Source organism: Mandrillus leucophaeus, unplaced genomic scaffold (genome assembly GCF_000951045.1).
Source record: "Mandrillus leucophaeus isolate KB7577 unplaced genomic scaffold, Mleu.le_1.0 Scaffold213, whole genome shotgun sequence".
NCBI classification, from domain to species: Eukaryota; Metazoa; Chordata; class Mammalia; order Primates; family Cercopithecidae; genus Mandrillus; species Mandrillus leucophaeus.
Window position 1 is genome coordinate 1,389,276 of NW_012102177.1, and position 10,435 is coordinate 1,399,710.

General features: G+C 48.9%; 1 protein-coding gene across 2 annotated transcripts in view; it reads right to left on the reverse strand.

The window, feature by feature from the left end:
- LIMS2 (LIM and senescent cell antigen-like domains 2) overlaps positions 1–10,435 on the reverse strand; it is a 47,270-nt gene that overhangs the window by 25,921 nt on the left and 10,914 nt on the right. Inside the window, exon 1 of one of the 2 annotated variants that reach the window (XM_011980490.1) lies at positions 9,314–9,940. The exons of the other annotated variant lie outside the window; for it this stretch is intronic. The gene's annotated coding sequence lies outside the window, so the exon portion shown is untranslated. Of the gene's footprint in view, positions 1–9,313; positions 9,941–10,435 lie in introns of those variants that run through there. 2 annotated transcript variants of the gene reach the window in all.

Consider the following 10,435-nt stretch of genomic DNA (forward strand, 5'->3'; position numbering starts at 1 on the left):
AGACACCGCGACGGGACGGGCGTGTGGGCGCCTCCCCCGCGCTGGTCGCCAGCTCACGTTACGCGCTGGGATCTCCAAAGGGCAGCGGAGTCAACTCCAAATAGAAAGCATATTGTTTGCGCCGTGGGGGCAGCTCCTGAAAGCTGAGGCTGGCAGGGTTGGGTCCCGCTGGGAGGGGACTGGTCTGGGAAGGCCCCAGACAGCACTGAGGTGAGGTCCACAGTGGCGGCAGGACACCCAGGAGGTCTCCAGCTGCCACCTGCCAGGAGGAAAGCCTGTGCCCGTGGACACACTGAGGAGGGCAGAGTCAGCGGAGGAGGACAGGGAGGACCTGGCGCCTTTAGGATCCCTGCCAACGGTTAAGAAACCGAGGACCAGAGCCGCACAGTTCCACATTCTGCTTTGCTCCCTTCTCCGAGAGCCTCTGCCACAGTCATCACCCTGGAGCACCCAGACCAGGGCAGAGCCGATCAGCTGGATCTGGCCAACAAATGCTCAGGCACCCCAAAAGAGGTTTAGAGAAAAGGCAATCCTCCAGCTTCCAGGGGAACAGACGCAGAGGGACCTGGTGGAAACCACCAGGAAGGCACCATGTCCCCCGTACCCAGAGAGACTGGCAAAGTTCCTTGTGACTCATAAGCACCCACGGTCGGCATCCAAACTGTGGCCAAGGTGACCCTGGTCAGCAATACAATAAAGATCCGGAGCACTCGTGGAAATCTTTAACATTGACTCCGTTTCCCTGAAAGACCTTTCTAGAAAGGTCAGAAAGCTTGAGCAGTATTTTCTTCTGCCTTCCGAAGGCAAGAGCTGTCAACTAAAGACAGCAGGGCACTGATCCTCCCAAACTAGGGTGGGAGAAAGCCTTGGAGGGGCTCCCTGGCATTCAGATACCAGGCCTACACGCCACCGAGGAACACACTCACCCAGCAAGTCCCAACAGGAGGAGGTGCTCATTAAGCACCCTGGCAGTCAAGTGATGACAAGCATTGGGTACAATATAATTTGTAAATGCAGCCCAATTCCAAAGTTGCCCAACACTGATCAATTCAACAAATAGATTTTAAAGGTGGCCCCAGGAGCTAAAGGGCATGGAGAAGCTGAGCCCAGAGGAGCCAAAATGAGTAAGGAATACCGCTGACTCTCTGATGTAGGTAGCTGAATGCTTAAGAAAACTTATGCAGAAAATGTTCTTACAGCAGCTACAAGTCAATGTGATAGGGCCTAGGCTCCTCTCACCACTCCCGACTCAGCCCATCCATGTGGAAATCCTCAACACTAGAATCCAGGACTCTCATGCAGACCCACAGTTTTCTGTAAGGAGGAAACATTTATTTAGGGCTCCAAGGGTCACATATAATGCTGGAAAGGAGGCTACAGGCACAAGTGTTTTGTACAACATAATTTGTAAATGAAGTTCAAGCACAAGTTTACCAAGTACTAATCAATTCAACAAATATTTACTATAAAAGTGGACGTCGAAGGCTAGAAATTGAGAGAGGCTTAGAGTCTGATTGAGCCCAAATCCTAAATCTCTGCACAACCTTACCACCCATTCTGCAGCCTGTCCTGCTGCAGGCATGGGATTGGGGGCCACAGATACTGCAAACTGAATCTAGAACTCTATACAAAGTATTATACACCGTAACCAAATGGGATTTGGGTCAGTGCTCTGGCTCTAGACATTTGCAAACACACTGAGAGTGATGTCAGCAAAAAAGTGGTGGAGTAAGGACCTCCAGAAGTTCATCCCTCCATAAAAGCAATGAAAAATCCAGAAAAAATTATCAGAATCTACTCTTTCAGAACTCTGCAAATCCACCAAAGGTTTTCAGTAACCCTAGGAATGTTTGGTCAAGAAAAACAGATGAATCTTGGTAAAAAACAAACAGCAAACAAACAAACAAAAACACAACAACAGTGAGGTTTGTGTTGTTTTAACTTATCCTAGTCCCTTATTCCTGCTCCCTAACTCCATGCCTGCCTTGAAAAACAATAATAGCCTGTGTTCCCAGTAAGGAATTAACAGAATGGAATATTATGAACAACTATATGCCAATAAATGAAATAACCTATCTGAAATGGAGAAATTCCTAGAAGGACACTACCAAAACAGACTCAAAAAGAAATAGAAAATCCAAATGTATCAGTCTATTTTCATACTGCCATTAAGAACTGCATGAGACTCGGTAAATTATAAAGGAAAGAGGTTTAATCAACTCACAGTTTAACAGGGCTGGGGAGGACTCAGGAAACTTACAGTCATGGCAGAAGGCAAAGGGGAATCAAGGCATCTTCTTCACAAGGTGGCAGGAAGAAATACGAAGCGAAGGGGGATGAGCCCCTTATAAAACCAGCAGTTCTTGTGAGAATTCACTCACAATCACGAGAACAGCATGAGGGGAAACGCCCCCATGATTCAATTATCTCCACCTGGTCTCTTCCCTTGACACGTGGGGATTATAGGGATTACAATTCAAGATGAGATTTAGGTGGGAACACGAAGCCTAACCAAATCACCAAATAAGGCCAATAACACGTAAAGAGACAGAGAGTAACCAAAAAACTTCCCACAAAGTAAAGCCAGAGTTACATGGCTTCATTGGTGAATTATATCAAAGGTTTAACTAGAATTAACACCAAACCTTCAAACAAACAAACACACACAAAACACCAGTGTGGTGGCACATGCCTATAATCCCAGCTACTCAGGAGGCTGAGGCAGGCAGGAGAATCACTTGAACCCAGAAGGCGGAGGTTGCAGTGAGCTGAGATCACGCCACTGCGCTCCAGCCTGGGTGACAGAGTGAGATCTTGTCTCAAAAAGAGAAAACAAAAAAACAAAAAACACCAAACCTTCACAAAATCTTTCCAAAAAAAAAGAAAGACTAGGAGGGAACACTTCAGAACTCATTCTATAAGTATTACCTTGATATCAAAATAAAACACGAAGGTCACATAGATGCAAATGTCCTTGATAAAATACAATAAACTAAATCTAACACTCTATACATAAAGTATTATACAACATGACCAAATGGGATTTATCCCAAGAATATAGGGTTTGTTTCACATCCAAAATTCAATGTAGCATACCATATCAATAGAATAAAGGGAGGACACTCTATGACCATCTCGATAGATGCAGAAAACACATTTGGCAAAATCTAACACTGTTTCATAATAAAAGCACCCAACAAACTAGGAATAGAAGGGAACTTCTTCAATTTGATAAGGAGCATCTACCAAAAACCCATAGCTAACATCATACCTAGTGATGAGAAAACGAATGCTTTCCTCCTAAGGTCAGGGGGATTTCCAGTCTTGCTATTTGTTTGCAGCATGGCACTGGAGATCCTATCAAGGACAGTTAGACAAGAAAAAGAAATAAAAGACATCTAGTTTGAGAAGGAAGAGTAAAACTATTTTTATTTGCATATTACCTACTCATATATAGAAAACCCTGAAGAATCCCCCCTCAAAAAAAGAAACCCTATTTACAGCTAAGAAATGAGTTCAATAAGTCTGCAAAGTATAAGATCATTATACAAGAATCACTAGCAATGAGAAATCTGAATATGAAATAAAACAACCCCATTTGGGACAGCATCAAAATGAGTAAAATACTTAGGAGTAAGTTTAACAAAATAAGTGCAATACTTCTTATTCACTGAAAACTATAAAACATTATTGAAAGAAATTAAAGAAGACCTAAATAAAGATAAAGATATCCCATATTCATGGATTGGAAAACAATATTGTTAAGATGGCAATACAACACTACATCAAATTGACCTATAGATTCAATGCAATCTCCATTAAAATTCCTGCCTTTTTAAAAGAAATAGACAAGGCATTCCTAAAATTTACATGAAAATGCAGGTGATACAGAATAATCAAAAAAACTTAAAAAAAAAAAAAAAAAAAAAAGGCCAGGTGCAGTGGCTTACACCTGCAATCCTAGCATTTTGGGAGGCCAAGGCGGGTGGATCACTTGAGGTCAGTAGTTCAAGACTATCCTGGCCAACATGGCAAAACCCCATCTCTACTAAAAATACAAAAATTAGCCAGGCGTGGTGGCACACACTTGTAGTCCCAGCTACTCGGAAGGCTGAGGCAGGAGAATCGCTTGAACCCAGGAGGCGGAGGTTGCGGTGAGCTGAGATCAGGCCACTGCGTTCCACCCTGAGTGACAGACTGAGACTCCATCACAAAACAACAACAACAACAAAGAAGACTCATGCTTTCCATTTCAAAACTTACTTAAAAATTACAATTTACTTACTAAAAATTACAAGTGTGGCACTGGTGTAAGGATAGACATATACACCCATAGAACAGAACCAAGAGCCCAGAAGTAGGCTGGATACAGTGGTTTATGCCTATATTCCCAGTACTTTGGAAGGCTGAGGCAGGCAGAGCCCAGGAGTTCAAGACCAGCCTGGGCAACATGGCAAAAATCTCGTCTCTACAAAAAGTACAGAAAGTAGCCAGGTGTGGTGGTGTGTACCTGTGGTTCCAGCTACTCAGGAGGCTCAGGTAGGAAGATCACCTGAGCCCAGGGAGGTTGAGACTGCAGTGTACCAAGATCTTGCCACTGCACTCCAGCCTGGGTGAAAGAGTGAAACCCTGTCTCAAAAGAGAGTCCAAAAATAATCCCATATATTTGTGGTCAACTGAATTTTGACAAGAGTGCCAAGACTATTCAATGGGTGAAAGAGTAGTCTTATCAACAAATGATGATAGGACAACTGGATAGCTACATGCAAAAGATTTAGTTTAAACCCTTACTTCATGCCATATAAAAAAAAAAATTGACTCACAATAGATCAAAAACCTAAATGTTAGAGCTAAAAGTATAAAACTCCTAGAAGAAAAGAGATGTTTTCATTTCATGAGCTAGGATTAGGCAATAGTTTCCCAAAAATGACAACAAAAACTCAAGCAACTAAAGAATAAGGAAATAAATTGGATTTCATTAAAATTTAATACTTGTGTGTCTCAAATGGCACAATCAAGAAAGTGAAAAGATGATCCACAGAAAAGGAAAAAATATTTGCAAATCGGCTGGGCACGGTGGCTCACACCTGTAATCCCAGCACTTTGGGAGGCAGAGGCGGGAGGATCACCTGAGGTCAGGAGTTCAAGACCAGCCTGGCCAAAATGGTGAAACCCCCTCTACTAAAAATAAAAAATAAAAAATAAAAAAAAAGCTGGGCATGGTGGCACATGCCTGTAGTCCCAGCTACTGGGGAGGCTGAGGCAGAAGAATCGCTTGAACCTGGGAGGCGGAGGTTGCAGTGAGCTGAGATTACACCACTGCACTCCAGCCTGGGTGACAGAGCGAGATTCCATCTTAAAAAAATTGCAAATCATATGTCTGAGAAGTGTCTAGTATCCAAATAAATAACAATAAAAAGACAACCCAATTTAAAAATGGGCGAAGAGTTTGAATGGACATTTCTCCCAAGAGGATTTACAAGTGGCCGACAGACACATGAAAAGATGCTCAACATTATCAGTCATTAGAGAAGTGGAAATCAAAACCACAATATGACACCTCTTCACACCCACTAAACCAGACAACAATGACAAGCATCAGCAAGGATGTCGGGAAATTGGAACCTTCATACATTCCTGGTGTAAAATTTAATAAATGTAAAATTGTTCAATTATTTGGAAAACAGCTTGGCAATTCCTCAAAAAGTATAACATAAGAGTTACAACATGCCCAGCAAGTCCAGTCCTGGGTATATATTCAAGGAGAAAATGTATGTTCACACAAAAACTTGTATAGGAATGTTCATAGCAGTATTATTCACGGTAACCAAAAAGTGGAAACAATTCAAATATCCACCACCGGTGAATGGAGAAATAAACTGTGGCACAATGGAATATTATTTACCCAGAAAAAGGAATGAAGTAGTGATTCATGCTACAATATATGGATAAACCTTGGAAATATGTTCTTAATAAATGAAAGAAGTCAGGCACAAAAGGCCATATAATATATGGTTCCATTTATGTGAAATGTCCAGAACAGGCAAATCTGTAGAGACAGAAGGCAGGTTACTGGTGGCCAGGGCTGGGAGGAGGGGGAAATGGGGATTGTCTGCAAATCAGTACAAGGTTTCTTTTAGGGATGATTAAAATGTTCCGGAATTAACGGTGATGGTTGCACAACCTTGTGAATGTACTAAAAACCACTGAATTGTACAACTAAAATGGCGAATTTAATAATATGTGAACTATGTCTCAAATTTTAAAAAACACATGAGTCATGAAGAATGCAACTACATGGTTTCCTAGAGGCTGGAACTGAGGCCCCAAGCTGTGAGGCAGGGCTGCCTCCCCAAGGCCCTGGGGCACGTGCCCTCAGCCCAGTGGGCAGAGGCACCACAAACAAGCTGTCCTCCAGAGCCAGCTCCCCCACCAGACTCCTCACTGGGAGGCTGAAAACAACTCCACGAGTTTCCCGTGTGTTCCTCCAAGGACATGGGTGAGGACACAGTAGGTTTTACGTTCATATGTGTATTCAGTCACCTCATCTCAGCAAGACATACGCATTCACCCATGGAAGTATCTCATTAGGGTGGTTATCCTGCTAAGTCATCTAAGTAAATATTCACCTTCAGAAATGAACACGCTACACCTAAACAGAACAAGGAGGACAGTGACAGTGCTTCCCTTCCCCACCTGGAAATGAAGACCTAAGGGCTGGTTAAGCGTGCATGCAGGCTGGGCACAGTGGCTTACGCCTGTAATCACAGCACTTTGGGAGGCCGAAGCAGGTGGATCACGAGGTCAGAAGATCAAGACCACCCTGGCCAACACGGTAAAAACCTGTTTTTTTGGTAGAGACCACGGTAAAAACCCTGTCTCTACTAAAAATACAAAAAAAAATTAGCCAGTCGTGGTGGTATGCACCTGTAGTCCCAGCTACTCGGGAGGCTGAGGCAGGAGAATTGCTTGAACCTGAGAGGCAGAGGTTGCAGTGAGCTGAGATCGCACCACTGCACTCCAGCCTGGGTGACAGAGCAAGACTCCGTCTCAAAACAAGAGAAAGAAAGCCTGCACGTGGCACAGCACAGATAGGGACACAGAGAAGGAGGATGGCCCACTGTGGGTGGGAAACCCAGGCTCCTCTCCACAGTGGCTGCCTGGGCGGTCCCTTGCCAGCTCACAAGTGCTGACTGTTAACTATTCAGGAATTCTGTAAAGCGTTAATGCCAATTCAAGCGTTGGCGGTTTGACATGAACCCAGGTGGGGATATTCACACCACGGGACTGGACACCCTGCAGATCTGTCCCTCCATCCCTATTGTGCCAATGGCCAGCTAGAAGGGGCCAGTCAGCACCAGAAGTAGAAGAAAAGGGAAGGAGGTGAGGGGCCATGGCAGTGTCCCCCTGGCCCAGTCTGGGGCTCAGGGCTCAGTGGTGCCACATCACAAGCCACATCACTTGTTACCCACTTCACACTTTGCTTAAGCCCCTGATGCCACTGCAGCCTCCTGTGCTGTGCTGAGGGCTCTGGCTGCACTCAGCTGCCCCACGGCTGACTTCTTCTGCCTAGGGGACCACTGGACATACTCCACCCGCAGGAGGGGCAAGATTGGTGGATATGAGGGCAGGGGTCTAGCGGCCTGCTCTGCGCTGTTCTAAGCATGGACTCAGCACACAATCAGGCATATACGACAGCCTCACACGTAACACACACGACGGTCACATGGTGGGTGGACTCCACTGTATGCAGCCAAGCCACTGAGCTCACACGGCCATGGGTGTCAACGCCCCAGGCTCCCATTTCCAGGAATGCCAGGGACAGCTGAGTCCCTGGTAGGTGGCCTTCCCCATGTCCGCCTCCCTGTAGAACAATGGTGATGCCAGAGGTCCCTTCAGCTGTGATAGTCAAAGATCTCGTGGTTGTAAGTTCCAAAGCCCCTGGGTTGCCGCTGAGGCCGAGCCCCCTCTCTTCCCACGGCATGCCACCCACGCTCCGGGCTGCCTTCACTCCCCGCCCAGCTTGGCTTGTTCCTGGGCTTCAGCCCCTCCATGCGCAGGTGCCTCCCACGGCTGCCCCTCAGACTTGCCACAGCTCTTCAAGCACTCCACAACCACACCAAGCATGCCAGCCTCCCCCACCTGCCATCACGAGGGGGCATGCTCCCAAGCCCCACCCTCTGTGGCCCACCTCACAGCCAGTCAGTTGGGTCCTGTCCACTCCACCTCCCAGAACCCTGAGTCAGCCTCCTCTCCTCCACCCCCCTCAGCCACCCAGGAGAGGCCTCCCTAGTGTCTGCCTTCTGTCTCTCTCCCCATCTCCTTCCCGGCAGCCCTTTCTCCACACAGCACCCATGGGTTCATCTGCAGAGAGCATGGCCACGCAGGCCACTCCAGGTCCCTTTGGTGACTCCCCACCGCCCTCCCTCTGCTCTTGCCTGGTGAGGTCCCGGGGAGAGCTGGCAGGGCGAACTGAAGGTATGCGAGCAGAGAGGGTGTTTCCCAAAAACAGCCTGACTCTGGGCAGCCTGGGGGATCCTGAGAGAACCAGGATCCAGGCACGAGGAGCTGCCTGGGATCACATGGGGACAGTGGACATGGGGAAGGGCACCCAGCATGAAATGGTGGAAATGAAACTCCACTGCTCCTGAGACAGGAAAACTCTCGCCCACTCCAAAGGCCGGGTTGGATGTCCATTCCTCACAGTCTGGCCCAGTCCAATCCCTGTGTATGGAGGGCAGGGAAGCCGGTGGGGCACCAGCACGGCGGGCAGCAGGGCCACCTTTGAAGGAGCAGGTGCATTACACTCAGATCGCCCACAGCTGTGTCAAACAAACACTCCGGGAGAAAGGAACTGCGGGGAGCCACCCAAACTGCATAAAGGGAGGCTCTCGGGAGTGGAACTGTTGCCGTTTCCCTCTCTTTATGTTTCTGTTATCTTTTATGTTTCTAGGTTTCTCCTTATTCTCTAAGACAAGCAGTATTGCCTGGACGAGGAACGCCCTACATGGTGTCCGCCAAAGGCTGACTGTCATCCCACTGTCATTTGAGGATAAGAGTTTCTCCGGCCCTTGGAGCCCACAGCAGCAAGGGCAGGCTGACCCCGCTCGCCACCACCTGCCTTCCCGGTGGTTCCGGCTGGGCTCACCTGACCACCTCCGTCTCCAGGGAAAGGCCCAAGGGACTCAGGGGCAAGAGGCCCCTTGCAAGGGAGCAGTGGCACCTCGGGGCCTCCCATTCCAGCCCCACTCCCTTCACGGCTCTGTCCACCTCGCCATCCCTCCTGTGCCTGAAGGAACCGCCTCTCACCCACCTCCACCTCAGCGCCGCTGCTGCGCTGCTCCTGACCCTGTTCCTGTCTCTCCCCACTTTCTTTTCCTAGAAAATGGAGGGTGAGAACCCGGCAACTGGCAGGGACAGGCTGAGGAAAATGGGGGGCAGCCCCACCGAACCCTGGGGGGTGACCACAGGCAGCCAGAGGGCCTGCAGGTGCCACTCTCCTGGGGAAGGGTCCCTCCATCTCACTGCAGAGGGGCCTGGGCCAAGGCTTAGGGGTGACTCCAAGTCAGGGGAGCTGACTGGGAAGAGAGGCTTGGGGAGAAGACAGGGAAGTGTGTCTGGAAGGCAGGACTTACAAATTGACAAGTTACAGGCTATTTTTGGTTCCTGGGGCTGCCCTGAGACCCCAGGCCACAGCCTTAATGGCAATCACAGGCAGCTCCCCTGTGGGCCTGGGATTTGGGACGGCAGCCCTGGACACTGCGCTGCACTCTCCAAGCCCCTTTTCCCAGCAAAGCCACAGGTCACTCTCAGGGCTGGAGCTCCCCCAGAGCCCCAGGTCATGGGATCCTGAAGAAGAGAATCCCCCTGCCAGGACTTGGCTAGGGGGGTCCAGGGCCTCAGGGACAGCCCCTCCCACCCAGCCCTGAGTCATGCACTTGTACCCAGCTAGGTTCCAGAAAGGGCTGCAGGGACAAACACTGGCCGGACACTGGTGGACCTGTGGCCTCTGGTGACCTCATCTGTGAAATGGCAACTAGGGGCCTGAGAGCAGAGGGTGAGCCAGGCCCAGGAGAGTGCCCTGTCCCCTGCCAACCCCTGCACAGCTGGTGCTTGGGCGCAGCTCTGGCCAAGTCCCCATGTACCCTTCATCATTTTTAACATTTTGACCACCCCAGGTTTACAGAGGAGGAAACGGAAGGCTCCGAGATGTCACTCACCGGGGATCGGGGATCGCACAGCGGGGATCGGGGAAGTCGGGGGCGGCACACAGCCGTTGAACCCTTTGCCCGTGGTAGGTGTCTGACCTTGGACAAGACCCCCTCCCGCAGCCCTGGGCGTCGGTGGTGAGCAGATGGCTGACCCATCTTGCAGGGGTGCGGGCGGGTGGGCAGGAGCTCCACCTTCCGCGGCGGGCGCTCGCCCAGAGGAAGGG